Genomic DNA, 24,670 nt, shown 5'->3' on the forward strand with positions numbered 1-24,670 from the left:
GGCCCCCCAGCAGTCTAGGCCTATAGCAGCTTAACTATGGGATGTTTCAGGATCACCTGAGCCATCCCTAACTATAAGCTTTATCAAAAAGGAAAGTTTTAAGCCTGGTCTTAAAAGTGGAAAGGGTGTCTGCTTCCCGGACATTTACTGGCAGCTTATTCCACAATTGAGGGGCCTGATAACTGAAGGCTCTGCCTCCCATTCTACTTTTAGAAACTCTGGGAACCTCAAGTAAACCTGCAGTTTGGGAACGAAGTGCTCTGTTAGGAAAATATCTTACAATGAGATCTTTAAGATATGATGGAGCTCGGTCATTAAGAGCTTTATATGTGAGGAGAAGAATCTTAAATTCTATTCTGAATTTAACAGGGAGCCAATGAAGAGAAGCTAAAACTGGAGAAATATGATCTCTGCTGTTAGTTCTCGTCAAAACTCTGGCTGCAGCATTTTGGATCAACTGAAGGCTTTTCAGAGAATATGTAGGACAGCCCAATAATAAAGAATTACAGTAGTCCAATCTTGAAGTAACAAATGCATGAATTAGTTTTTCTGCATCACTCTGAGACAAGATGTTCCTGATTTTAACAATATTACGAAGGTGAAAGAAGGCAGTCCTAGAAACCTGTTTTATAGTCAAATGATAAGTTCTGGTCAAAAATAACTCCAAGGTTCCTCACTGTAGAACTAGAAGCCAAGGAAATACCATCTAGAGTAACTATATAGCTAGACAATTTCTCCCTGAAACGCTCAGGTCCAAAGATAACGACTTCAGTTTTGTCTGAATTTAGCAGCAGACAGTTCTGAGTCATCCAGGTCTTTATGTCTTTAAGACATGCTTGTAGTCTGACCAACCTATTGGTTTCATCTGGTTTTATAGATAAGTACAGCTGAGTATCATCAGCATAGCAATGGAAATTTATGCCATGCTGTCTAATAATGTTACCTAATGGAAGCATGTATAAAGTAAAAAGAATCGGTCCAAGCACAGAACCCTGGGGAACTCCATGACTTACTCTGGTGTGTGAGGAAGATTCTTCGTTTACAAGAACAAACTGAAATCTATCAGATAAATATGATTTAAACCAGCCTAATGCAGTTCCTTTAATCCCAATAACATGTTCAAGTCTGTGTAATAAGATACTGTGATCGACCGTATCAAATGCAGCACTGAGATCCAACAGGACAAGCACAGACACAAGTCCGCTATCAGAGGCTAAGAGGAGATCATTGGTAACTTTCAGCAGTGCTGTTTCTGTGCTATGATGCACTCTGAATCCTGACTGAAACTCTTCAAACAAATTATTTCTGTGTAAATGATCACAAAGCTGAGCTGCAACTATTTTTTCAAGAACTTTAGACATAAAAGGGAGATTGGATATAGGTCTATAATGAGCCAACACTTCTGAATCAAGAGTAGGTTTTTTAAGTAAAGGTTTAATTACAGCAACCTTAAAAGTCTGAGGTACATATCCTGTCAACAAAGACAGATTGATCAAATCCAATATGGAAGTGTCAATTAATGGGAAAACCTCCTTGAACAGTCTGGTTGGGATTGGGTCTAAAACACAAGTTGATGGTTTAGAAGAGACTATTGCTGTTGTTAGTTCAGAGAGATCAACTGGGCAGAAGCCGTCTAAATACAAATCAGGTTCTAAAGATACTTCTAAAGCTGCTGTACTTGATGATACATCACTGATAATAGTGGGAAGGACTCCATCAATCTTCTCTCTGATAGAAACAATTTTATTAATAAAGAAGCTCATGAAATCATCACTGCTGAGAGTTAAAGGAATAACTGGCTCAGCAGAGCTCGGACTCTTAGTCAGACTGGCTACAGTGCTGAAAAGAAACCTGGGATTATTCTTATTCTCTTCTATCAATGATGAATAATAAGCAGTTCTAGCTTTACGAAGGGCTTTCTTATACATTGTTAAACTATCTTTCCAGACTAACTGAGACTCTTCTAAATTAGAGGAACGCCACTGTCTCTCCAGCTTTCTTGCAGTCTGCTTTAAAGCACGCAGCTGTGAATTATACCAAGGAGCCAACCTCTTCTGACTGATTACCTTCCTTTTCAGAGGGGCAACATTGTCCAGTGCTGTACGCATTGAAACTATAGTGCTGTCAACAAGAGAGTCAAATGCTGCTGGAGTAAAGTTTATGTAGTCGTCCTCTGTCATATCTGCACATGGCAGTGAAGAAAAGGATGATGGAATTAATTCTTTAAATCTGGTTACAGCATCCTCTGATAGACACCTTCTATATGTAAATTTCTTCTCAGAAACTGTATAGTCAAGTAATGTAAACTCAAAGGTTATCAGAAAATGGTCAGATAAGACAGGGTTATGAGGGAACACTGTTAACTGTTCACTCTCAATGCCATAAGTCAGAACAAGATCAAGGGTGTGATTAAGGCAGTGAGTCGGTCCGTGAACACTCTGAGAAAATCCAATAGAGTCTAATATAGAATTAAAGTTCATATTCAGGCAGTCATTTTCAACATCTACATGAATATTAAAGTCACCCACTACAATGACTTTATCTGTACTCAGCACTAACTGGGATAAAAACTCTGAGAATTCAGACAGAAACTCAGAATAAGGGCCAGGTGGACGATACACAACAACAAACACAAGAGGTTTCTGGGATTTCCACTTTGCGTGGGAAAAACTGAGAATCAGATATTCAAAAGAGCTCAAACTAATCTTGGGTCTGGGACTGATGAGTAACCCTGATCTGAAAATAGCTGCCACTCCTCCTCCTCTGCCTGTGGTTCGAGGAACGTGAACATTTAAACAGTCAGAGGGAGTTGCTTCATTAATGCTAACATGATCCTCCTGCTGCAGCCAGGTTTCTGTAAGACAAAATATATCAATATGATGATCACAAATCAACTCATTCACTAACAGAGACTTCGAAAGGAGAGATCTGATATTCAGCAAACCACATTTAATAGTTTGATGTTTTTGTTCAGTTAAAGTTTTTGTTTTAATAATTTCTTTTTGCACAAGAGGATTTGCTCCTTTTGTGTTAATTGATTGGGTGGGTAGCAGTAGGTGGGAAGCTGCAGAGAAGTGTGTAAGACTACAACAGACTGGACTGGAGACACAACAGTGAAGCAATCTACAAGAAAGGACAGAGCAGACTGTACTTCTTGATGAAGCTAAGGTCCTTCAAGGTTTGCAACAAGATGTTGCAGATCTTCTACAAGTCTGTTGTTGAGAGCGTCATTTCCTCTTGCGTCATCTGTTGGGGCAGCAGCATCAGAACCAGGGACCTAAAAAGACTCAACAACCTGATAAAGAAGGCTGGTTCTGTTCTGGGGACGACTGTGGAACCTCTGGAGACAATAATGCAAAGAAGGATTTTGCATAAAATCAAGAGAATTATGGACAACCCTGAACATCCTCTCCATGAGACTGTTATCGGAAAACAGAGTCTCTTCAGTCAAAGGCTTCTTCAGTTTGGATGCAAAACGGACCGCTACAGGAAATCTTTCCTGCCCACAGCCATCAGCATCTATAATAACTCCTTGATTTAATTGAGCTACATCAACATTTAATTTCCCTCTGGGATAAATAAAGTATTTTTGAATTTGAATTGAATTGAAAGATAGAAGCCGAATCCTCAACATGCCAAATAGAGATGAAGGAAAAAGCTTAAAGTTTAATGAAATGTTCATAAATACACCAGCCTCGCTCAAATAGTATATCCTATATATATATCTATAGTATATATAGTATAATAGTGGATCCTGATTCACCTGAACACTCCACAGCTGCAACAGAAACCTGAAGCTGTGCATTAGGATTACTTTAATAATGAATATTAGTTCTTATCACAGCTCGTTCTACTCGTTAGTTTTATATTCCAACAATTTGGGGACATTCTTTCCCCACTGATTTAAATCAGATGCACATACATTTATATGTATATTCCCAGAAGTATTCACCCACCAGATAATTAAATTCAGGTGTTCCAGTCACTTCCGTGGCCACAGGTGTATGAATCCAAGCACATCGGCATGCAGACTGCTTCTGCAAACATCTTTGCAACAGTCCTCGCTGCTAAATATTCCACAGTCAGCTGTAAGTGGTGTTATAACAAAGTGGAAGCGATTGGGAACGACAGTAGCTCGGCCAGGAAGTGGTCGGCCACGTGAAACGACAGAGCGGGGTCAGAGGTCGCCAACTTAAAAATTTTAATCAATGCCCAGCCCTAATCCATATATATATAAACTTATCAAAACATTGCTTTTGTCACTCAGCTGGTTGGAGCTGCCGGCTGACACGGCTTTTTGGGGCTGATCTGTTTGGCTTTTGTGAAATACGAGGAGGAACAGCAGCGCATTAACAATGGGCGTCTTCTTTACTCAGATAAGGTGCAACCCATGTGTGAAAGAGACTAATGTGTCAACAGCAGCACACTCTCATAAGATCTGTCACCGCAGATATCCACAGACCCCCGGCCAGGATTCAAACCTGCAACCTAAACATAGATAAAAACTGTGCATGTTACTCATTTCTAACATTTGAACCTGGAGGACAGAAGTCTGGACCGCTCCATACCATTAACACACTAACTCGTTAACCCAGAGTGCCATTAAACAAATCAAAATGGAAACATTTTAAAGGTTTTTAAGATATTTATTCTTGCAGACTTTTTTTAAAACTATTCGCACAGAAGTTTTATAGTCGGGTAAAATCCCAATGCTTAAATAATCATCAAGGTTGTGCACCTGCAGCACAAAGTCATAAATTCTCATGTTAAACATGTCGACTGAAAGAACATTAAATGCAGAAGCACATGTGGGCGAATGCCTCTCTATCAGGAGAGCAGCTGGGTGTGCCTGAGATAACACGAGGGAGATAAAAACCTGCTCTGTGTGGCTGTGGAATGCAGAACAAACCACACGTGAGGCTCAGATTAAAGGATTTTAAGTCGTTTTTTCTACGAATCGAAAAATCAAAGCGACTAAATGCTGCTCTCATGGTGTACGGTCAGGTTTAGGGTTTGGGTTTGTTTGTGAGGGTAAAGACTTAGTTTTAGAGGTTGGGCATTTAGTCTTGAAGGTTAAGATGAAAGTTCAAGGACTGAGGAACAGCTCCAGTTTTATCGATAAGCTCTCTGAGCACCACACTGGAAAAAATCTAAGTCTTACCAAGTATATTTGTCTCATTGATCTCATTACACTTGAAATAAGACACAACTGCCTAACAAGTACCATTTCAGCCAGATATAGGGACTTTTTTTAATACAATACATCTGGAATATCTTGTTAAGTGAAAAAGTCTTGAAAACATCTTGTTTTGAGTCATATTTCACATGAAACAAGCTTTTTTTCTTCATTTGAAGAGGTTTTTAAGCTAATTTCAAGATCACTTTTATCTCAAAAGTCCTAAATATCACATCTTATTTCAAAAATCTTGACAAGCCGATTTTCACGAGTTCCATTGGCAGATTTTTTTTGCTTATTTCAAGCAAAAACGTCTTTTATTTGTTGTTTTTTTACTTATTTTTGGAGGGGCATTTTTTCCAGTGCAGTCTCAGCCTGTACTGTTGCAGATTGAATTGAATTATCTCAACTAATGCCATTGAAACACTTTGAGGAGTCCGGTAGGAGTGCATCACAGGGGAATTTATGATCTGCAGCAATCAAAACAAAGACGTTTTCTCAGCTTTTTGTTTTTAGATGGATGGATGGATTCTGAAGTGTGAGGCAGTGTGGGTCTGGGGGGAGGCGTGGGCTGGGTGTGGTGCTGACACAAATCAACAATGAAAACCCGTTTAAAACAAACAAACAGTTCACGCAATTTAGTTTCTGGCAGAGACGGAGACGACTGAACAAGATCCTGCAGGATCCTTCTCCTCTAAGTGGGCAATGAAAGACTTCCAGTGAGGAAGAGGAAGTTTTGGATGTCTGAATATAGACGGAGGAGTGCAGATTTGGCTGGTTTTGGATTAATTAAAGCGGGATGTGTCTGTTGTCTGTTTCCATGCCGATGAAAACAACCTGAACCTAAACAAGTAGTTTTTACTTCCAACCATGGGCGTCGCACCCGTTGGGGATGGGGGTGTTTCGACACCCCCACTTTTAAAGCAAGATGATTTCACCCCCCCCCACACATTTTCCAAAGGTAAACCTGTTTGCCCCATGGATGTATTATGTTAATGTTTTACCCACCCTCGTAGTGCACCAACATACAATGTGTTTTAAAGACTCTGTACCCTCTTTAGAATACTTCTATCCAGATTTGAGCAGTGTAACTATTGTAGTTTCCATACAGGACCTAGTTTAGGGTGATGAGAATACAAAAAAAAGCAGTTAAATGGCCCTGTTCTGCATTTTCACAAATCAGAAAAAGGTTTCACAAATCCCAAACAAGGTTTTAATGAATCTATAGCCTCTTTAGAATAATTCCATCCAGATTTGAGCAGTGTAACTATTGTAGTTTCCATACAGGACCTAGTTTATGGCGATCAAAATGCAAAAAATGCAGTAAAATGGCCCTTTATGCCCATTCATTTAATTCGCGAATCGGATGCCAACTTCAGCGTCGTGTCTATGGGCTTGATGTGGCGCTCATGTGCCACCCCTGGAACACCCCCACATTTAAAGTCACTGCTCCACCCCTGCTTCCAACACCTACGTTTGAAGGTAAGTAGATGGTGACAATCAGGGTGTGAAATTAGCCGTAAGTCTTCTATCCGGCATCTTTTGGTCAGGATAAAAAGTGCCAGACTGATCAGTAGGCATGCTACAGCATATGTGTGAAGGCCTCCTTTTCCTCCAGAACATTTCAGGACTCTAGAACATTTGACAAGTTTATTACTTTTAACATGTCAACCCCTCTACATGATGAGATTAATTCGATTACAGCTATAGTTGGGTTATGCTCCTCATCTGAGTAAGGGTAATTCTCCTTGGATATATGGCGGTGAATGAATGGGATCAGAGGCACAAAGCGTGTCATACCCCGCTGTACCCATTTCAACTGTTGCTAATAGAGCCACTTCCTGTTGACCTCTTCACCACCAACAACAACAACAAACTCAGGCATTGGAGAAGATACGTCCCTCTACATTTCATCTGTGATGAGCTGCTTGTTGCACAAACGCGATGCACAACGGAGCATTCTCCATCACCATGTAACCAGGGCTTAATTTGTGCCAGATCCCGCCGGAACAGGATCCGGTACCTCTTGGTTTTGGCCTTCCCGTGTTCCGGAACTTATTTGGGCTGATACGGTACCTCTCGTATAGAAAAAAATATTAACTAAAAAAAAGTTTTAAAAATGTATAAAATAAAACAATGATATTCCGAACATATCTGGGGTCCGTTTCACGTAGCAGGTTCCACCAACTCTGAGTCTATTCCTGATCTCTGAATTGATCTACTCTGAGATAGAAAACCCTGAGTTTTCGGTTCCAGAAACGCTGATTTGAGTGAGTTTAATCAACTCTGAGTAGGTTCACCTTGAGTTTAGCGCGTGCACCACAACTTTAAAAAGCCAGCATCAATGGAGCCCCGATTCGACGAGTCACCATGGCAACGGGGAAGAGGAGGGGCTACGTTTTTCACCAACCTCGAATTGAAAATCTTAATGCGCTCATACGGCGAGTCTCAACACGTTTTTAGAGTGCAACACCGCTGCAGCAGCAAAAGTGTAAGTTTAAATGTAGTCCTTTGCAATCACAATAATATTACAGGGAAACTGCTTGAATGGTAGCCCATTCATTTATTTCATTTAGGTGCAATCCCGCAGGGGAGAAGCGCACTTGACAGCAGTTTAAGATGAAATATAAAAACATTGTTCAAACAGGTGAGACCTCGGCATGGAGGTACCTCATTCTGATCATGTTTTACACTGTAAAGTAAATATTAAGTGGCTATTTGACTGTGGAGTTATTTTATCCCCAACATAATGCTGTTTTCACACACATAAACTATGTCTTCTCATCTATATCATCCATCCATCCATTATCTATACCGCTGAATCCGTCAGTCGGGTTGCGGGGGGGCTGGAGCCTATCCCAGCGGTCAATGGGCAAGAGGCGGGGTACACCCTGGACAGGCCGCCAGTCCATCACAGGGCCACATAGAGACAAACGAGACAAACAACCATGCACACTCACACTCACTCCTAAGGACAATTTAGAGTCATCATCTATATCATGTTCTGTTAAATAATTAACCCTATTTAAACTATCACAGACTTCTACTGAGCCAACAGAAAGAAGGCAGATGCCCGTAAAACGGGTGGTGGCCACCACCTCTAACGGGAGGGCAGTGGCTGAGGGAATCCCCGGAGGGAATCCACCCCCAAGACACGAGTGTCTTTATAAAATATAATAGGCCTATATATGTCTTTTTTAAGCCTATTCATACAAATATTTATTTGTCTTTTATGTTTTTTTTTCTTTTGTCCCAACACATTCTGATGGTGCTGCTCAAAAAGATAATTGTCTGTAAATGCAAAAATCTATGCGTGGTCTGATAACCATCTCCGACGAATATTTATTTCTCTGCGCAATAATGCTGCACCGTCATCCACGGGATCGTTGTCAAAAGCACATGTTCGTGAAAAAAGTCGCCTCCTACTGTGCCTAATGGACTTCTAGAAGTAGAAGAACTCGCTCTGCTGACTGAATGAATGAGGAAATCAAATGGCGTGTGTGGCTGAAAGAGGGCGGAGACAGAGAGAAACTCAAGGTTTCTTGAATAAAACCTGGTCCCGACCATCATACTCAAACTACCCAAGATGCAACGTAACGTGACGTCGCCGATCGTCATTTCCTGTCAAAACGGCAGTTTCAAGCTAGCTACAACGAGGGTAGGTTCACTTCCTGTTTTCAAAACAAAAGCACCAATTGTGTTGTAATGGCTTTCCTTATGATAAAAGGCAACGGGTATTTTATTTTGTGAAAATATCCGGAAGTGCGTTGCTCACTATGGCTAGCGTTAGTAGAGTCGAATTTGTGGGAACAAAACTGTAAATAGCCGGTATTTTGTCAGATTTTCAACACGTTGAGGATCTAAACGACTACTTTCTCGCCTGAAAATATTTCAAATGTTGCTAAAGTTTACAGAGTTTAGAGCTTAAGCGAAATCACCTTCATGCCGGCTGATTTCGGCTCAGGCAGGAGCGAAATGCATTGTGGGTAAACGCTCTGCATACTGTCTGATCGAATGAGTATGCAGAATGGAAGTATGTAGTATGTAGTATGCGGTTTAGAACACAGCCTCGTTCTCTGTGTGAAGCTCACGGAGCTAACCGGCGCTACTTCCTGTTTTACTTGTTTCAACATAAAAGCACGTATTTCAAAATAAATTTGAAAAAAAAACTCCTGCATTTACAGCCAAGTTGAATTGTCTTCTCAGCGTAGTAGTTCCAGTCTAAAATATCACTTAAAGGCAAAACACACAACTGATAGCAGCAAGTCATTCAAGGAAACAGACAGTGGAGCGAGGCTTCTACATAAAAACTACAGAAAGATGCTGATGTTAAAAGAGTTTATGCACAACAAATGTAATGGCACTTTCATTCATATGGCAGCACATTTAAAATAAAACTAAATGCTAAAAGTTATACACTACTTTTGAATTAATTTTTGGATTTTGCGTACAAATGCGATTAATCGTGATTATTCAGGGAAATCATGCGATTAATTAGATTAAAAATTATAATCGTTGCCCAGCCCTACTTTTGTTGTTTTAAGATGAACATTAACATTCCTTTGCTTTGTTTGTGTGCACAGAGTGCGAACGCTTGGTTTAATAAAAGGAGTTTCTCCGTTGCGTAATGTTGACCCACCCACATTGCTCTAGAATTCACAGGAAACATGCTTGATGTTTCAAGCTTTCCTTAGAAAAACGTCTGAAGGCATTTTGAAACAAACCTAACAGGCCTGTTCATGTTTGCTGAGCAGATGAAGTGTCAGTGGTGTAACCTAAACTATCAGCATAATTCTTAGATGAAGCTTTTTCATCTGACTTTAAGGCATTTGCTGGTACCGGTGAGCACACGTCCTGCTTGCTTGGCACACAGTTTTAATAGTTTTAAGGGTTTATGACTTCACCCAAAGATAAAATCTGTGTAAAACTAATGTTTTATATCAGGACTAAGATGTAAAAACACATCTAACCTTCTCCTGCAAAGCTGCGCTTGGCAAACATTGTTTGAAACAAAGGCAAGGCAATTCAAAGTGCTTTACAGGTACATAAAATCACAAGAAGGCAATAAAATCATTAAAAATAAAGAAATTAAAATGATTGTTTTTATTTAAACAGAAAAAAAACAAAACAAAGAATAATCATTAATTCATTCATTTAAAAGTAAAGAGTGCAGATAAAATACTTTCATATGCACAGCTAAATAGAACTGTTGGAACAAAGGTGTAAGTGTTGGAGTTTTTGCTGGAATTGTTAAGTAAACTACAAATGTGGCAAAATTTGATGTAAATCCAGTTTCACGTGACTTTCTGATCCCATCTCTGCTGATAACCTTACTGAATACAAATCTGTTTCCTCTGAAATCAACAAGCCAGATGTCAAAGTGGGCCCAGTCACACATCGTATTTTAACGGAGTATTACTCTGGTCTTAAGTCCTGCAAAGATGTGTCCCAACATGTAATCAAAGCGTTCATAAATCGTTCTTTATTCAGAGACTTGTGGCTGCTAAAGAAGATGTGGGGAGGTGCCAATCAAAGCAGTTAGTTTTCAGGTCGAATGATCTTTTTTTTTTAGTACAGTAAATAACTTGCTTAATACCTGATTAACATTTTTAAAATCTTGTTAAAGTGTTCTTGGCTTGAAAAGCATGTGTTGTGCAACACAAACTGCTGTTATCTGTCACGTCTTCTGAACAGAAGCGTTGATATAGTTTAAAACTTGTGAAGTCATGTTCTGACGGTTTGTTCGGTAGTTTTAGGTATTTTTAATCAAAGGTTATTGCTTAAAAACACAGTCGTGTTAATTCAACCAACTAAGTTACATGTGTAAACATGTGAAGATACTAAAACAAAGCAATGGATGCAAAACATTTACAAAACAAAGGAGAACATGAAAGTGTAAATACTGGAATGTTTCACCAGGCAGGTCAGTCTGTGGTTTAACTTTGTCCTGCTGAAATATGCAAGGCCTTCCCTGAAGAACACGTCCCACTAGCCCTCTAAAACCCGCTTATACCTTTCAGCATCCAGGTGAGCAGGTTTCCAGCACTGGAAAAAATCCATGTCTCATTTCTAGTCAAAATATCTCATTACACTTAATATAAGACACAACTGCCTAACAACTACTATTTCAGCCATATATAGGGACTTGTTTGAAGACAATACGTCTGGAAAATCTTGTTAAATGAAAAAGTCTTGAAAACAAATTGTTTTGAGTCGGATTTCATATGAAACAAGCTTTTTTTGACATTTGAAGAGGTTTTTAAGCTAATTTCAAGATCACTTTTATCTCAAAAGTCCCAAATATCACATCTTATTTCAAGAAATCTTGACAAGCCAATTTTCACGAATTCCATTGGCAGATTTTTTTTGCTTATTTCAAGCAAAAACGTCTTTTATTTGTTTTTTTTTTTTTTACTTATTTTTGGAGGGGCATTTGTTCTAGTGAGTTCACTGTGAGCTGATAACAAGCTGGATGCTCCCTCTCCTCTTTAGTCTGGAGGACGCAGCGTCCGTGATCTCCAAACAGAATTTCGAGTTTTGATCACAGAACAGTTTTCCACTTTGTAAGACTTAGTTTACTCACTCAGAAGAAGAAGAAGCATGAATCCATTCGAAGAGAGACTTGCCGAAGAGGTCCTGGCGGTGAATTTCCTTTCATCATAGTAAGCTTGTCATTGAAAAAACCCGCTGCTCCACCTACTGTCCTGGCGGGGAATCACACGCAACCGCCGACAAAGCAAAATGAAGCATAAACGTCTCGATCCATTAACGCAAGCGCAAGACGCAAGGGCAGTTAAAAGAGGTATAAATCAGCCTTAAGAAAAAGAAAGCTGCATTTTGAAGACATGTTTAAGCGTTACCATAGCTACCAGAGAGGATGTTATGTCAGGAGGATGCCGCTAATAAATTTACATACAAGTACACGGTGGATTCAAGTTTATTATTATATTTACTAAATACTGTACCACAGAGTCTGTGTTGGTCGTATCATTTTATTTTGTAGTATTTATCCGCCACACCTGAAAGGCCGGTCCGTGAAAATATTGTCTGACAGTAAACCGGTCCATGGAGCAAAAAAGGTTGGAGACCGCTGCCGCATTGAACTGAAACACGCACATAAAAAAAAAACAACACAAACACAAATTTTGATATGAACATAAGAGCCGCATGAAACCAGACAAAAAGCCGCATGCGGCTCGGGAGCCACGGGTTGGCCACCCCTGAACTAAAATGTATAAATAAAAGATAAGTGACTGAAAAGTCAGCAAAGTTTAGATAAAAAAAGACTGTAAAACTTTACTGCTTTACAGAAATAAAAACACATCAGCAGAGATATGTTCACACATCAAACCTTTTACTTTCGTTATGAGTCTCAGATCCTTGGATGATATCCGGGGGAAACAAAGACCAAAGGTAAGGTGGCTGTGATGGTCAGAGCAGCTCCTGCAGAGATAAGGAAGATAATGAGTTTCACTGTTCACCTTTGCATCGTCCTCCTTTATGATTTAATTCGGCTGCAGTCCCGATTTCCAAACAAGTTGTGTAAAATCCATGAAGAATGCAATGATTTGCAAATCTCATAAACCACTAATTTATTTACAATAAAACATAGAAAGTATATTAAATGTTAAAAGTGAGACATTTTTACTATTTTGTGAAAAATATGAGCTCATAATGGGCACATGGTGGTTGGTTCCTGGTTCAAACTTGGCTTCTCACTCAGTGGGGTCACATGGCACTGAAAGGGTCGGATTATTGGCTAAATCACAATCAGAATGAGTTGAGCAAGGGTAATTCTCCTTGGATACATGGCGGTGAATGAATGGGATCAGAGGCACAAAGCGTGTCATACCCCGGTATGATAGGTTGCGCTGTACCCATTCCAACTGTTGCTAATAGAGCCACTTCCTGTTGACCTCTTCACCACCAACAACAACAACAAACTCAGGCATCGGAGAAAGATGGAGAACGCAGAGCAAGATGAAGCTACGTCCCTCTACATTTGGTCTGTGATGAGCTGCTTGTTGCACAAACTCGATGCCCAACGGAGCATTCTCCATCGCATTGTTTCTTTCTTTCTGACGGCGACAACAACAGTAATATCGTCTCCTTTGACTTCCGGGAAAACATCTGGAGCATGCGCAGAACGCAAAGTCTGATTCACCACGTGCTTCAGCGTCTACAAGCAGGTTTAGAGTGACTTTCAACCCAGTTATCTCGGGGTCTTAATCCGATCCAATCCAATTCATAGTCAGATTAAGGTGTCTACATGCACTTAATAACTCAGTCTGATTGTAATTTAGCCAATAATCCGATCCTTTCAGTGCCATGTAACAGAGATGGGGACACGAGTCACTGTGACTTGGACTCGAGTTGCTGTTTTGATGACTTGTGACTTGACTTGACAAAAAAATAAAAGACTCGAGACTCGACTCGGACTTGGAAGTTAAAGACTCGGCACTTGACTTGACTTGAGACACGATGACTTGAATGACTTGAGAGTTATTCAGTTCATGTTTTCAGTTTGAATATAAAATTAATAAATTAATTTTAAAAAATAATATGGATTACCCGGTAGGAGCGCAGGCTGAGAATGGCGTCATGATTGGATCCCTACCCTGTCAATCAGTCATACCCCCTCTACATACCTTACATGTTTATTTGAGAGAATAAACTCATATCAGATATGCATCAACATGTCAGCGGGACCGAGAGTCGTTGTCTTCGGCTTCTGTAATGACCATTTTGACGGTAAAAGACAAACAGCACAGTGCAAGACATGCAGCATCAACATCTCAGACAGCCAGACGACAACTTCCAACTTTGTTCGTCATTTGAAGATCCATTCTGACCAGTAAGTGCTCGTCAAATTAGCTAATATTATCCTGTTAGCCTAGTCGGTAGTTAGCTAACGTTAGCTTGATATGATACGGGGTGGACAGGTTGGACACATTGGCCAATGATGTTTACTGATAGTTACTTATATTGTGTCTTTTCACTTTATTAAGATCAGATTCTGCAGGTAAAACTGCAATAATAAGGTGACCTGACTTGCCCAAGAAAAAATTACTTGGGACTTGAAAGCTAAGACTTGGGACATACTTGAGACTTGAAAGCTAAGACTTGGGACTTACTTGAGACTTGAAAGCTAAGACTTGAGACTTACTTGGGACTTGAAAGCTAAGACTTGAGACTTACTTGAGACTTGAAAGCAAAGGCCACGGCTACACGGAAACGAAATGAGTTTTTTTTTTAAAACGGGTACGAAAATTCTTGCAACCACACGGCAACGCTGCTGTAAAGACTCAGGTCCAGACGAAAACGGATGAAAACGATGAAACGATGCAGTACACACGCCACTGTGTCACGCCACGCTGAGAGACAATAGAGAAGTAGAGAAGTCTCACAGCGTCAACGTTTGACTGACGCAAAAACGTTTTCGCTGTAATAATGGAAACGAAACGACCTCGTTTTCAAACTTTCCCACTCTGGAACCCGTTCTCAAAAACTATCGTTTTGGGGTAGTGGGAACGCCGGCTCCGTGTGGCCGCGACAGCGAAACGATAAGAAAAAGTATCGTTTACAGTGAAAAACGTTTTCGTGTAGCCGCAGCCTAAGACTTGAGACTTACTTGAGACTTGAAAGCTAAGACTTGAGACTTGCACATCTCTGCCATGTAACCCCACCGTTAATTCAGTCGTCCTGTCTCTGGTCCAATCTTCTTCACAGCCACTTTTCCACTTTTCTGTTAGTTAAAACTCCAGGTTGTTTTCTATTTTTTCATTCTCGTCACCACTCAATGGAGACAATTAATCCAAAACAAAACCGACAAACAACAGTGTTCAAATTGCAGCTTTTTCACATCAGTAAATTTAGTTCCATCCTTTAAAATGATCCGTTTATCGAGTAAGAAGTGGTGGTAAATCCACCAGAGATTCCCAGAACTACGGTTAGAATAAACTGCAGGTGGAGAAAAGGAGGAATCTAAACTCATGAGACAAAAGGAAGATGATGGCTTTATTCTTAGACTTTATGGAGTCAGAAATCTCATTAACAGCTGTATCCTGACAAAGCTTTCAACCAACCTTTTCCTGTAAGACAACAGAGGCCCTCCTGGACCTGAGGGCAGGGAGCTGGCCCTCTCCAGGATCCCTTCCCCCAAAGCCCTGAGGTGGGAGCTGTTCATTAGGATGTCAGCACTCAGGTGATGATGATGTTTTGTGTAGGTGTGAAGAGGGAAACTGGCCCTGCTCCTCCTCCTCCCTCCTGTTGTTTACTCCTGAGGATCCCCCCCGGGGTGAGGGTGGAACTTCTCTTTCACACACTGCAGCTACCACCTGGTTTCCCAACAGTTTCCAAATCACGTTCATTACTCATTAGATGTCATGGTTTTTATCACACCAACGCTAATGTTGTCACACCTGCTTTCTGCAGCCACAGACGTTCTCTGAGCTGCTCGTCTGTGTCTTATCAGTTCATATTAGGGCTGGGCAACGATTAAAATGTTTAATCTAATTAATCACGATTAATCGCATTTGTACGCAAAATCCCAAAATGAATCCAAAAGTAGTGTATAGCTTTTAGCATTTAGTTTTATTTTAAATGTGCTGCCATATGAATGAAAGTGCCATAACATTTGTTGTGCAAACACACTTTTAACATCTTTCTGTAGTTTTTCTGTAGAAGCCTCGCTCCACTGTCTGTTTCCTTGAATGACTTGCTGCTATCAGTTGTGTGTTTTGCCTTTAAGTGATATTTTAGACTGGAACTACTACGGTGAGAAGACAATTCAACTTGGCAGAGTTTACAGATGACTTTGGTTCTGTCGACTCCGCCGTCTGGAAGAACTTTAAAATGAAAATGGCCGAGTAAAAGTTCCGTACCCTTCTCCAGGTTTGGTGGATCCGCCGATTACTTTCTTTTCCGGTTCCGCAGCAGACAGCAACAGACTTTTACAAAATAAAAGCCTGTGAGCAACACACTTTTACAAAAATAAAATAAATAATAAAACAGGGGTGGTCCGTGGCGTAGTGGGTTGAGCAGGCGCCCCATGTACAGAGGCTACAGTCCTCGCTGCAGCTGGCCCCTGTTCGAGTCGGACGGCCCTGTGCTGTGTGGCAATTTTATTTATAGAGCACAATTCGTACACAAGGCAATTTTTTTTTTAAATAAAAAATAAAATAAAATAAATAATAAAACTTGAAAAAAAATTAAAAACCCATCCATCCATCCATTATCTTCCGCTGGTCCGGGGATCGGGTCGCGGGGGCAGCAGCTTGAGCAGAGAAACCCAGACGTCCCTGTCCTCGGCCACTTCCTCCAGCTCTTCTGGGGGGACCCCGAGGCGTTCCCAGGCCAGCCGAGAGACATAGGCTGTGTTCGAAACCGCCTACTTCTCCTACTATTCCTACTAGTCATACTTTTTTAAGTTCCCGGATGTACACTAGATGCATACTAGATTCGCCGAAATGTTGAGTATTCATCATGAGGTTACTTGTCACACTCAAACTACCCAAGATGCAACGTAACGTGACGTCGCCCATCGCCATTTGAACGGTCAAATTCCGTTAACGGGACGAGAGCAGTCAAAACGGCATAACCGGAAGTGCGTTGCTCACTGCGGCTAGCTTTAGCGCCGAATTCGTGGGAACATAATTGTAAATAGCCAGTATTTTGTCAGATTTTCAACACCTTGGGGGTCTAAATGACTACTTTCTCACCTGAAAATGTTTCAAATGTTGCTAAAGTTATATATTTACAGAGTTTATAGCTTCAGCGAAATCAGCTTTTCAGGCCGGCTGATTTCGGTTCCGGCAGGAGTGAAGTGCACTGTGTGTAAACGCTCTGCATACTGTCTGATCGATGAGTATGCCGTTTTCAAGTATGTAGTATGTAGTAGGCGGTTTCGAACACAGCCATAGTCTCCGGGCCTCTTCCCAGTGGGACGGGCCCGGAACACCTCACCGGGGAGGCATCCAGGAAGCGTCCTAACCAGATGCCCGAGCCACCTCATCTGACTCCTCTTGATACGGAGGAGCAGCGGTTCTACTCCGAGCCCCTCCCGGATGACCGAGCTTCTCACCCTATCTCTAAGGGAGAGCCCAGACACCCTGCGGAGGAAACTCATTTCGGCCGCTTGTATTCGCGATCTCGTTCTTTCGGTCACTACCCACAGCTCGTGACCATAGGTGAGGGTAGGAACATAGATTGACCGGTAAATCAAGAGGTTCGCCTTCTGGCTCAGCTCCTTCTTCACCATGACGGGCCGGTGCAGAGCCCGCATCACTGCAGACGCCGCACCGATCCGCCTGTCAACCTCCTGCTCCATTCGTCCCTCACTCGTGAACAAGACCCCGAGATACTTGAACTCCTCCACTTGGGGAAGGATCTCATTCCCGACCCGGAGAGAGCATTCCACCCTTTTCCGGCCGTTTTAAAAACCCATTCAAAATAATCATTAATTAATTAATTTAAAAGTGAAGAGTGCAGATAAAATACTTTCAGGTGTCATATGCACAGCTAAATAGAACTGTTTTCAGCCTGGATTTAAACATTGTCAGAGTTGAGGCCTGTCTCACATCTTCTGGAAGGCTGTTCCAGATTTTAGGAGCAACAAACTGAAACGCAGCATCACCTTGTTAAGTCCTGACTCTGGGGCCCAGCAGGAGACCCCTCCCTGGGGCAGGAGACCCCTCCCTGAGGTTCTCAGAGCCCGAGTTGGTTCATATGGCTCTAACATGTCAGAGATGTACTTTGGCACTTGACCATGAAGAGACTTGTACACCAGCAGAGCTGTTTTAAAGTCTATTCTCTGAGCGACAGGAAGCCAGTGCAGAGACCTGAGCACTGGACTAATATGGTCGTATTTCCTGGTTCTAGTCAGGACTCGAGCAGCAGCGTTCTGGATGTACTGCAGCCGTCTTACAGCCTGTTTAGAGCCCAGTGAGCAGGCCGTTACAGCAGTCTAACCTGCTCGAGACAAACGCATGGATCAGTCTTTCTCAGTCTGGTTTAGACACTATTCCTTTGATTCTGGCAATGTTTTTTAGATGGTAAAAAGCTGCTGATGTTACTGATTTAATGTGGCTGTTAAAGTTCAGGTCTGAGTCCAATATTACCCTGAGATTTATAACCTCATTATGAGGTTTTAGAGAGAGAGTCTCAAGATGACTGATAACACTGAAGAAAGAAAGCGCTGCTGCTGACTTTCAGTTTCCACATGAGAAATGATTAGCTGTACTTTAACCAAAGACAAATAGGGTGGAAGACCTTACAACATGTAAGAATTTAGCTTAAAAACCTCTTCAAATGTAAAAAAAATCTCGTTTCATATATGTGACTCAAAACAATTTGTTTTCAAGACTTTTTCATCTAACAAGATATTCCAGATGTATTGTATTAAAACAAGTCCCTACATCTGGCTGAAATGGTACTTGTTAGGCAGTTGTGTTGTAATAAGTGTAATGAGATATTTTAACTAGAAATGAGACAAATATACTTGGTAAGACTTTGATTTTTTCCAGTGTATCTTAACTCACACTGTTAATTTGATAACTTTTCTACCTTTAGTGCAAGGAAACACTCGATTTGTTTGTCTTGTATTGTTAAAGAGCACAATGGAGAAGCTCTGAGGAAGTCTGCAGGAATTCCTGGCATCCTGAGCTCAGTGCAGGCAGCGATGTGGAGTCGATACTCCCTCACAGCTCGAGCAGAGGAGGCCGGTCTCCACAGGGGAGGGGCATGGTTGGACCTGGCGTATTAAGGATCAGCGAGCAGCGAACGCATCTGAGGTGTTCGGGGACACTTCACAAAGGACAAAGTCTGTCACACCAGCTGAGACTGAGCATCTGCAGAGCTGGGACTTCATTCCAGGACTCTCAGGTAAGAGAAGAGTTCTTTCTGTGAAGCTGACGTCTGACTAAAAGAAAATGATCAGTTGTTTCATTCAAACTGCAGCTTGTTTTTTTTCTGAACTGAAAGAGTTGGACTGAAACAGTCTTTCCAAAGGAAAAAAGTGCCTGTTCTGCCCTCCCTGCCCACACCCTCGGATAAAAAAAGGGAAAGCAAACATTCTTCTCTAATCACCTTTGACCACGCTTGCTTACATAGGCTTGCATAGGGTTCACGCAAAGTGTGTCACTTTTCAGACTTTCAACAAGTCCGAACAGAAGAGCTGCTGACGCAGACGATCCAAGAATTTTCTCATAAAAAGTCATAAAAGGTGTTTTGTAACCAAAGTGATACTCCATTCCCTGTTATTTTTATTCCTCAGGTTGTGTCAGGAATGCTCTGCTGCGATAAAGCGTGGGTATGATCGTCATGTCGCAACACGTTTAACCTTCAGGTGCTAATAATTGGCAGTTGGGGTGTTAAAAAAACAGAACAGAGGCAGAAAACTAGTGGATCGACTGGTTCTTTGAACATCTTCTTGAATCTTAGACAGATTCTTGGCTCAGTTAAAGCTGCATATAGAAACCATACAAGTCATTTAAATGTGGGCAGAGTGGCCAAATTGTACTTAAGTAAAAGTAAAAAGTAGTCATCCAAATAATTACTTGAGTAAAAAAGTTCTTGGTGAAAAACTACTCAAGTACTGAGTTTATGTTGAGTAACGTCTGATTTATTTGTTAACACAAGCGTTCAATCAGACAGACAAAAATACTAAATAATCATCTTTAGGCAAATTAGAGTTCATCCAATTGATAAAATAAATTCAAATGAATTAATTAATTAATTACAAAATACACTGGAAAAAAATCAAAGTCTTACCAAGTATATTTGTCTCATTTCTAGTCAAAATATCTCATTACACTTAATATAAGACACAACTGCCTAACAAGTACCATTTCAGCCAGATATAGGGACTTGTTTTAATATAATACATCTGGAATATCTTGTTAAATGAAAAAGTCTTGAAAACAAATTGTTTTCATGCGGATTTCATATGAAACAAGTTTTTTTGACATTTGAAGAGGTTTTTGAGCTAATTTCAAGATCAATTTGAACTCAAAAGTCCTAAATATCACATTTTATTTCAAGAAATCTTGACAAGCCGATTTTCACTAGTTCCATTGGCAGATTTTTTTTACTTGTTTCAAGCAAAAACGTCTTATATTTGTTGTTTTTCTTACTTTCTTACAATATCATCCAAGGATCTGAGACTCATAACGAAACTAAAAGGCTCGATGTGCAGTCGGTGAACATATCTCTGCTGATGTGTTTTTATATCTGTGGAGCAGTAAAGTTTTACATTTTATTTTTTTATCCAAACTTTGCTGACTTTTCAGTCAGTTATCTTTTATTTATACATTTCACTTTGTCAGACATTAAATACATAAGAGCCCCACAATAAAGAATAAAAAATGGGTCTGATAGAACAGACGATGTTTTACACAGTGAAAAGTAAAGAGATCATCGTGACAGGCGATGTTCAGGCTGGGTTGTTGGGGCTAAGCAGATTAAGTAATCTTTTATTTGATCCCTGATATGCTCCCAAATGCTCGTTAAGTGTTGGATTGTTGAGAAAAAAGACGCCACATACAGAATGCAATTATATAACAAGCACAGTACAAGTTAAGGTGAATAGAAAGTACATCTAAAGCACTTTGTGTTGAGCTTTGTCAGGTTAAAGGTTCCAACGAAATACCATGAACAAACATACAATTAAATCACATAAACTGACCACTGCAGAGCACTTTTGCAGCACTGTGTTAAGACAGAATCTTCCATTTTTTACTCTTTTTCTTGATGAAATTAAGCTGAACCAACTGTAGACCCTTCTATTGCTCCTAAAAAAAACAACATAAAAATGAACATTAATCTCCTTTAGTGCGGTAAAGTGGATTTAGCCAAATACCGTGAAAGTTAGTGTGGTAACTTTTTCACTTTGTGCATGTGATGTATTTAGCTTTATGATACGATAAGCTAACCCACAGGCTGCAATAAATGTAAAGTGAGTGTTTGATATCTTTAAGAACGCTCAAACATTTACAAAGCGGGTCACAAAACTGAACAGCAGATTCAGCAATTTTATGGTGACTTCACCTGTGTTATTCTGCTCGTAAACACACCCTTATTCCACGGAGGTTATGGATTAGAGCTGGTCATTTCCATTGGGGGGGGGGTGTTAAACCCAGTTAGATAGATAGATGGATACTTTATTAATCCCGAGGGAAATTTAAAGATCCAGGAGCTTATACAGACGGGCACAGAAAATACAAATCACTGATTAAACAGTTGAAAGATTTCTAACAAAATTTCCACATTTAACAAATGGAAATAATCGTATGCACAATAGAGCCTTGTATGAGCTCAGTGAGAAAGCAGGGAGCAGCTATCTGCGTGTGTGATTATCCTCCCGAGTGGAGTTGTGTATGACATCATCACACAAACAGGCAGCTAGCTGAGCCACTACCATGTGTTCAGTAGCAGTTTTCAAACTGGAGTGTTGTAAATGTTTCATAGCTCCTCCTTTAGGTTGGCAGAATATCCAGATAAATGCAGCCATGAAAGATTAATTTCTGCTTTTATTCCAAGGTTGGATCAGGAGCCTTGTGTTGTTGCGGAAGAGCAGTCGGCCACCAATCGGAAGGTCGGTTCAACTCCAGTTTCCCCCGGCCACATGTCGAAGTGTCCTTGGGCAAGACACTGAACCCAACGTTGCCTACCGATGCATCCATCCGTGCATGAGTGTGAGTGAATGGGTGAACCTGGCTTGTAGTGCAGCTTTGAGTGGAAAAGTGCAATACAGGTGCATTCCATTTAGCATTTACCAGGAATATGAGTGTAAGCGTCTGCCAAATGCCTAAACTTAAACATTTAAAAGTGAGGAACTACAAATAGTAGGACAATAGTACTACTATAATAGTATTATAAATGCTGTTGTGTGCATTTAAAATCAAGTAAAGAAGTATAAAGTAAATGTGAGTTCTGTGTGTCAGAGCGTTGGAAAAGAAGGTTTTATGTATGCGGATGAGTTTTAACCCTTTAAAGCAGTGATACTCACTATTTTTTTCACAAGAGCCACGTTGGCCGAGCAAAATCAAGGGAAGAGCCACTTTTACGACAGCATACTAAAGTCCCCTTTTGCAAATATGCATTTCTACATATGAAACATCCCACAAAAAAAGAAACAACACAGCCAATACATTTTCAATTCAGACCACATTTACCTTAATGCTGGGATGAGCGGAAGCTGGCCTGCATGTGCTCGACTTTCTTCATGTTGTTTTTGTAGTTTGTTGTTGTAATCATAGTGAGACCTTCAGGATGAGCATGGTTTTTGTGCTGTTTTTTGCCCTGTTTTTAATCAAAAACCGATCCATTGTGCCTGCATCTTGCGGTACACCCGACGTTTGCCTGCTCGTCCCCTCTCTGGCGTCTTCATGCTGATTTTCGTTTGGTTTTTGTGCTGGTTTTTGCCCTTTTTTAATTAAAAACCATCCATTGTGCCTGCATCTCGCGCTGGCTAAAGGAGCTAGCGTGTTCTGCGGTCAAGTGTGACGGTGGTTTAAGCGGGCTGCGTTGCCAGGTTCAACAGAGCCCCCTTTAGGAAACACCATTAAGCCTTAATTAATACTTAATAAGAATACTTAATACTACAAAAACGCAAACTTAATAAAAATACTTAATACTGTGCAGTGTTCGCTGTATGTTATTTGAAAAAATGTATTGTTATGTTACCATATTGTTATAAGCTACTATGCGAGTGCGAGCCGCGCAATGAGTATCTCTGCTTTAAAGCATTCGTCTTGTTTGCCCTGACGTAGCTTAAGTTGCTCATTTTATTATTATATTCATTATTTGTTGCTCATAGTGCTTTTTTCACCTCCGATACCAATACAAATATGGGATTGGTGCATCCCAGCTTCCTACGCCAGGATACTTTCAGCACTAATGGATTAATTTTAAGAAGTAATTTAAACCAAACCACAATGTTTTCCTGAACATTACCTGAGCATTATGTTCCCTAAAGCTCACAAAATAATCCAAATAAACCTATTTTATGATAACAGAGAAGCTGATGTTTTCCAGCTGCCCCACAGCCGATCCACTCAAGAAACACTAACATTGCTGCATTTGGGTTAAATCTTCAAGTTTTGTAATGTCCGTGTTTTCTTAAAGGTTTTTAAGAATATTTGAAGGGATAATAAGAGGCATTATCTGTTGGCTCTTATTCTCTTCCTGCGTCACATGACTGAACCTGTTTAATATAATCTGCAGTGAATTCCAGTTCTGCTTGTTTTGCATAGTTTGAATGATGAAAGCCCTCTTTATGTGAGCTAAGAAGAGGAGCTGATCTAAGTGAGGTTTAAATTTTCACTCTTCAGGGAAAAATAAACCTGAAAACTTTAGGTTTATTGAATACTTTCACATCCACTGTCCATGCTTTAATCTAAGGCTGCACTATCTCCACCACGGTCTAAAAAGCTGTAGCTCTGAACAGAGTGAAAGGGGGTTTGACTACTTCACAGTGTCTGTGTTTCAGTGCACGCAGTTACCACACAGGACAGCTGGCTGTTCCTGTTTCGACACATTACGTCTTTTCATGCCAAAGCAAATACAGGATGTGTGTGGAGAGGTCAATTCCCCTTGGGTGTGTCCACTGCTTGAATAAAAAGGAAAATTTAAGCATGATTAGAATAGAATATTAAAATCAACTTAAAACAGGTGCCAAAAAGATGATGATTGCAAAGAGAATATTTAGAAAACATAATAAAAAAGAGACATTATTAAATAAAAAATAAATAAAAAAGGACGGACTTTTGCGAGAGGTTTCTTGGGATTTTCTTGGGATCTCTCAAAAGTTTTAATTTGATAAAAATCAATAAATTTCTCCCACTGTGTTTGTTTTCGTTCATTGTCCTAAATACGACCATATAAAAAAAACTTGGCAAAAGTTCGTCCCTTTTTTTTTTTTCCCCTAGGGGGCTCCATAATATTTCATTATATCTATTTATATATTTATAAATGAGTTTATCCCTAATAAACTCATTATCTTCCTTATCTCTGCAGGAGCTGCTCTGACCATCACAGCCAGCTTACCTTTGGCCTTTGTTTCCCCCGGATATCATCCAAGGATCTGAGACTCATAACGAAACTAAAAGGTTTGATGTGCGAACATATCTCTGCTGGTGTGTTTTCATTTCTGTGGAGCAGTAAAGTTTTACAGTCTTTTTTTATCCGACCTTTGCTGACTTTTCAGTCACTTATCTTTTATTTATACATTTCACTTTGTCAGACATTAGTTAGATCACATTAAATACATAAGACCAATAGGAGCCCCACAATAAAGAATAAAAATGGGAAAATTATAAAAAGAAAACAAGCTGATTATTTTTACCTTTTCCTTTTCATTATGTTTTACGGAGCCCCCTAGGGGACATGGGGGAAAAAATGATGAGTGAAAAAAAAAGTTTGTTTTTCGTTCATTGTCCTAAATACGACCGTAAAAAAAAAGAAATTCGCAAAAGTTTGTCCTTTTTTTTCGTCCCT

At 40.3% G+C, this 24,670-nt stretch overlaps 1 protein-coding gene across 2 annotated transcripts in view; it reads left to right on the forward strand.

The window, feature by feature from the left end:
* Positions 1 to 18,933: 18,933 nt before the first annotated feature.
* Positions 18,934 to 24,670, forward strand: part of eppk1 (epiplakin 1) — a 30,910-nt gene continuing 25,173 nt past the window's right edge. Inside the window, exons 1-3 of one of the 2 annotated variants that reach the window (XM_075449169.1) lie at positions 18,934 to 19,057; positions 21,713 to 21,867; positions 24,191 to 24,282. The gene's annotated coding sequence lies outside the window, so the exon portion shown is untranslated. The remainder of the gene's footprint in view (positions 19,058 to 21,712; positions 21,868 to 24,190; positions 24,283 to 24,670) is intronic. The other variant, XM_075449170.1, reaches the window with a different exon arrangement.

The sequence above is a fragment of the Odontesthes bonariensis genome, chromosome 18 (assembly GCF_027942865.1).
Source record: "Odontesthes bonariensis isolate fOdoBon6 chromosome 18, fOdoBon6.hap1, whole genome shotgun sequence".
In the NCBI taxonomy this organism is placed as follows: domain Eukaryota; kingdom Metazoa; phylum Chordata; class Actinopteri; order Atheriniformes; family Atherinopsidae; genus Odontesthes; species Odontesthes bonariensis.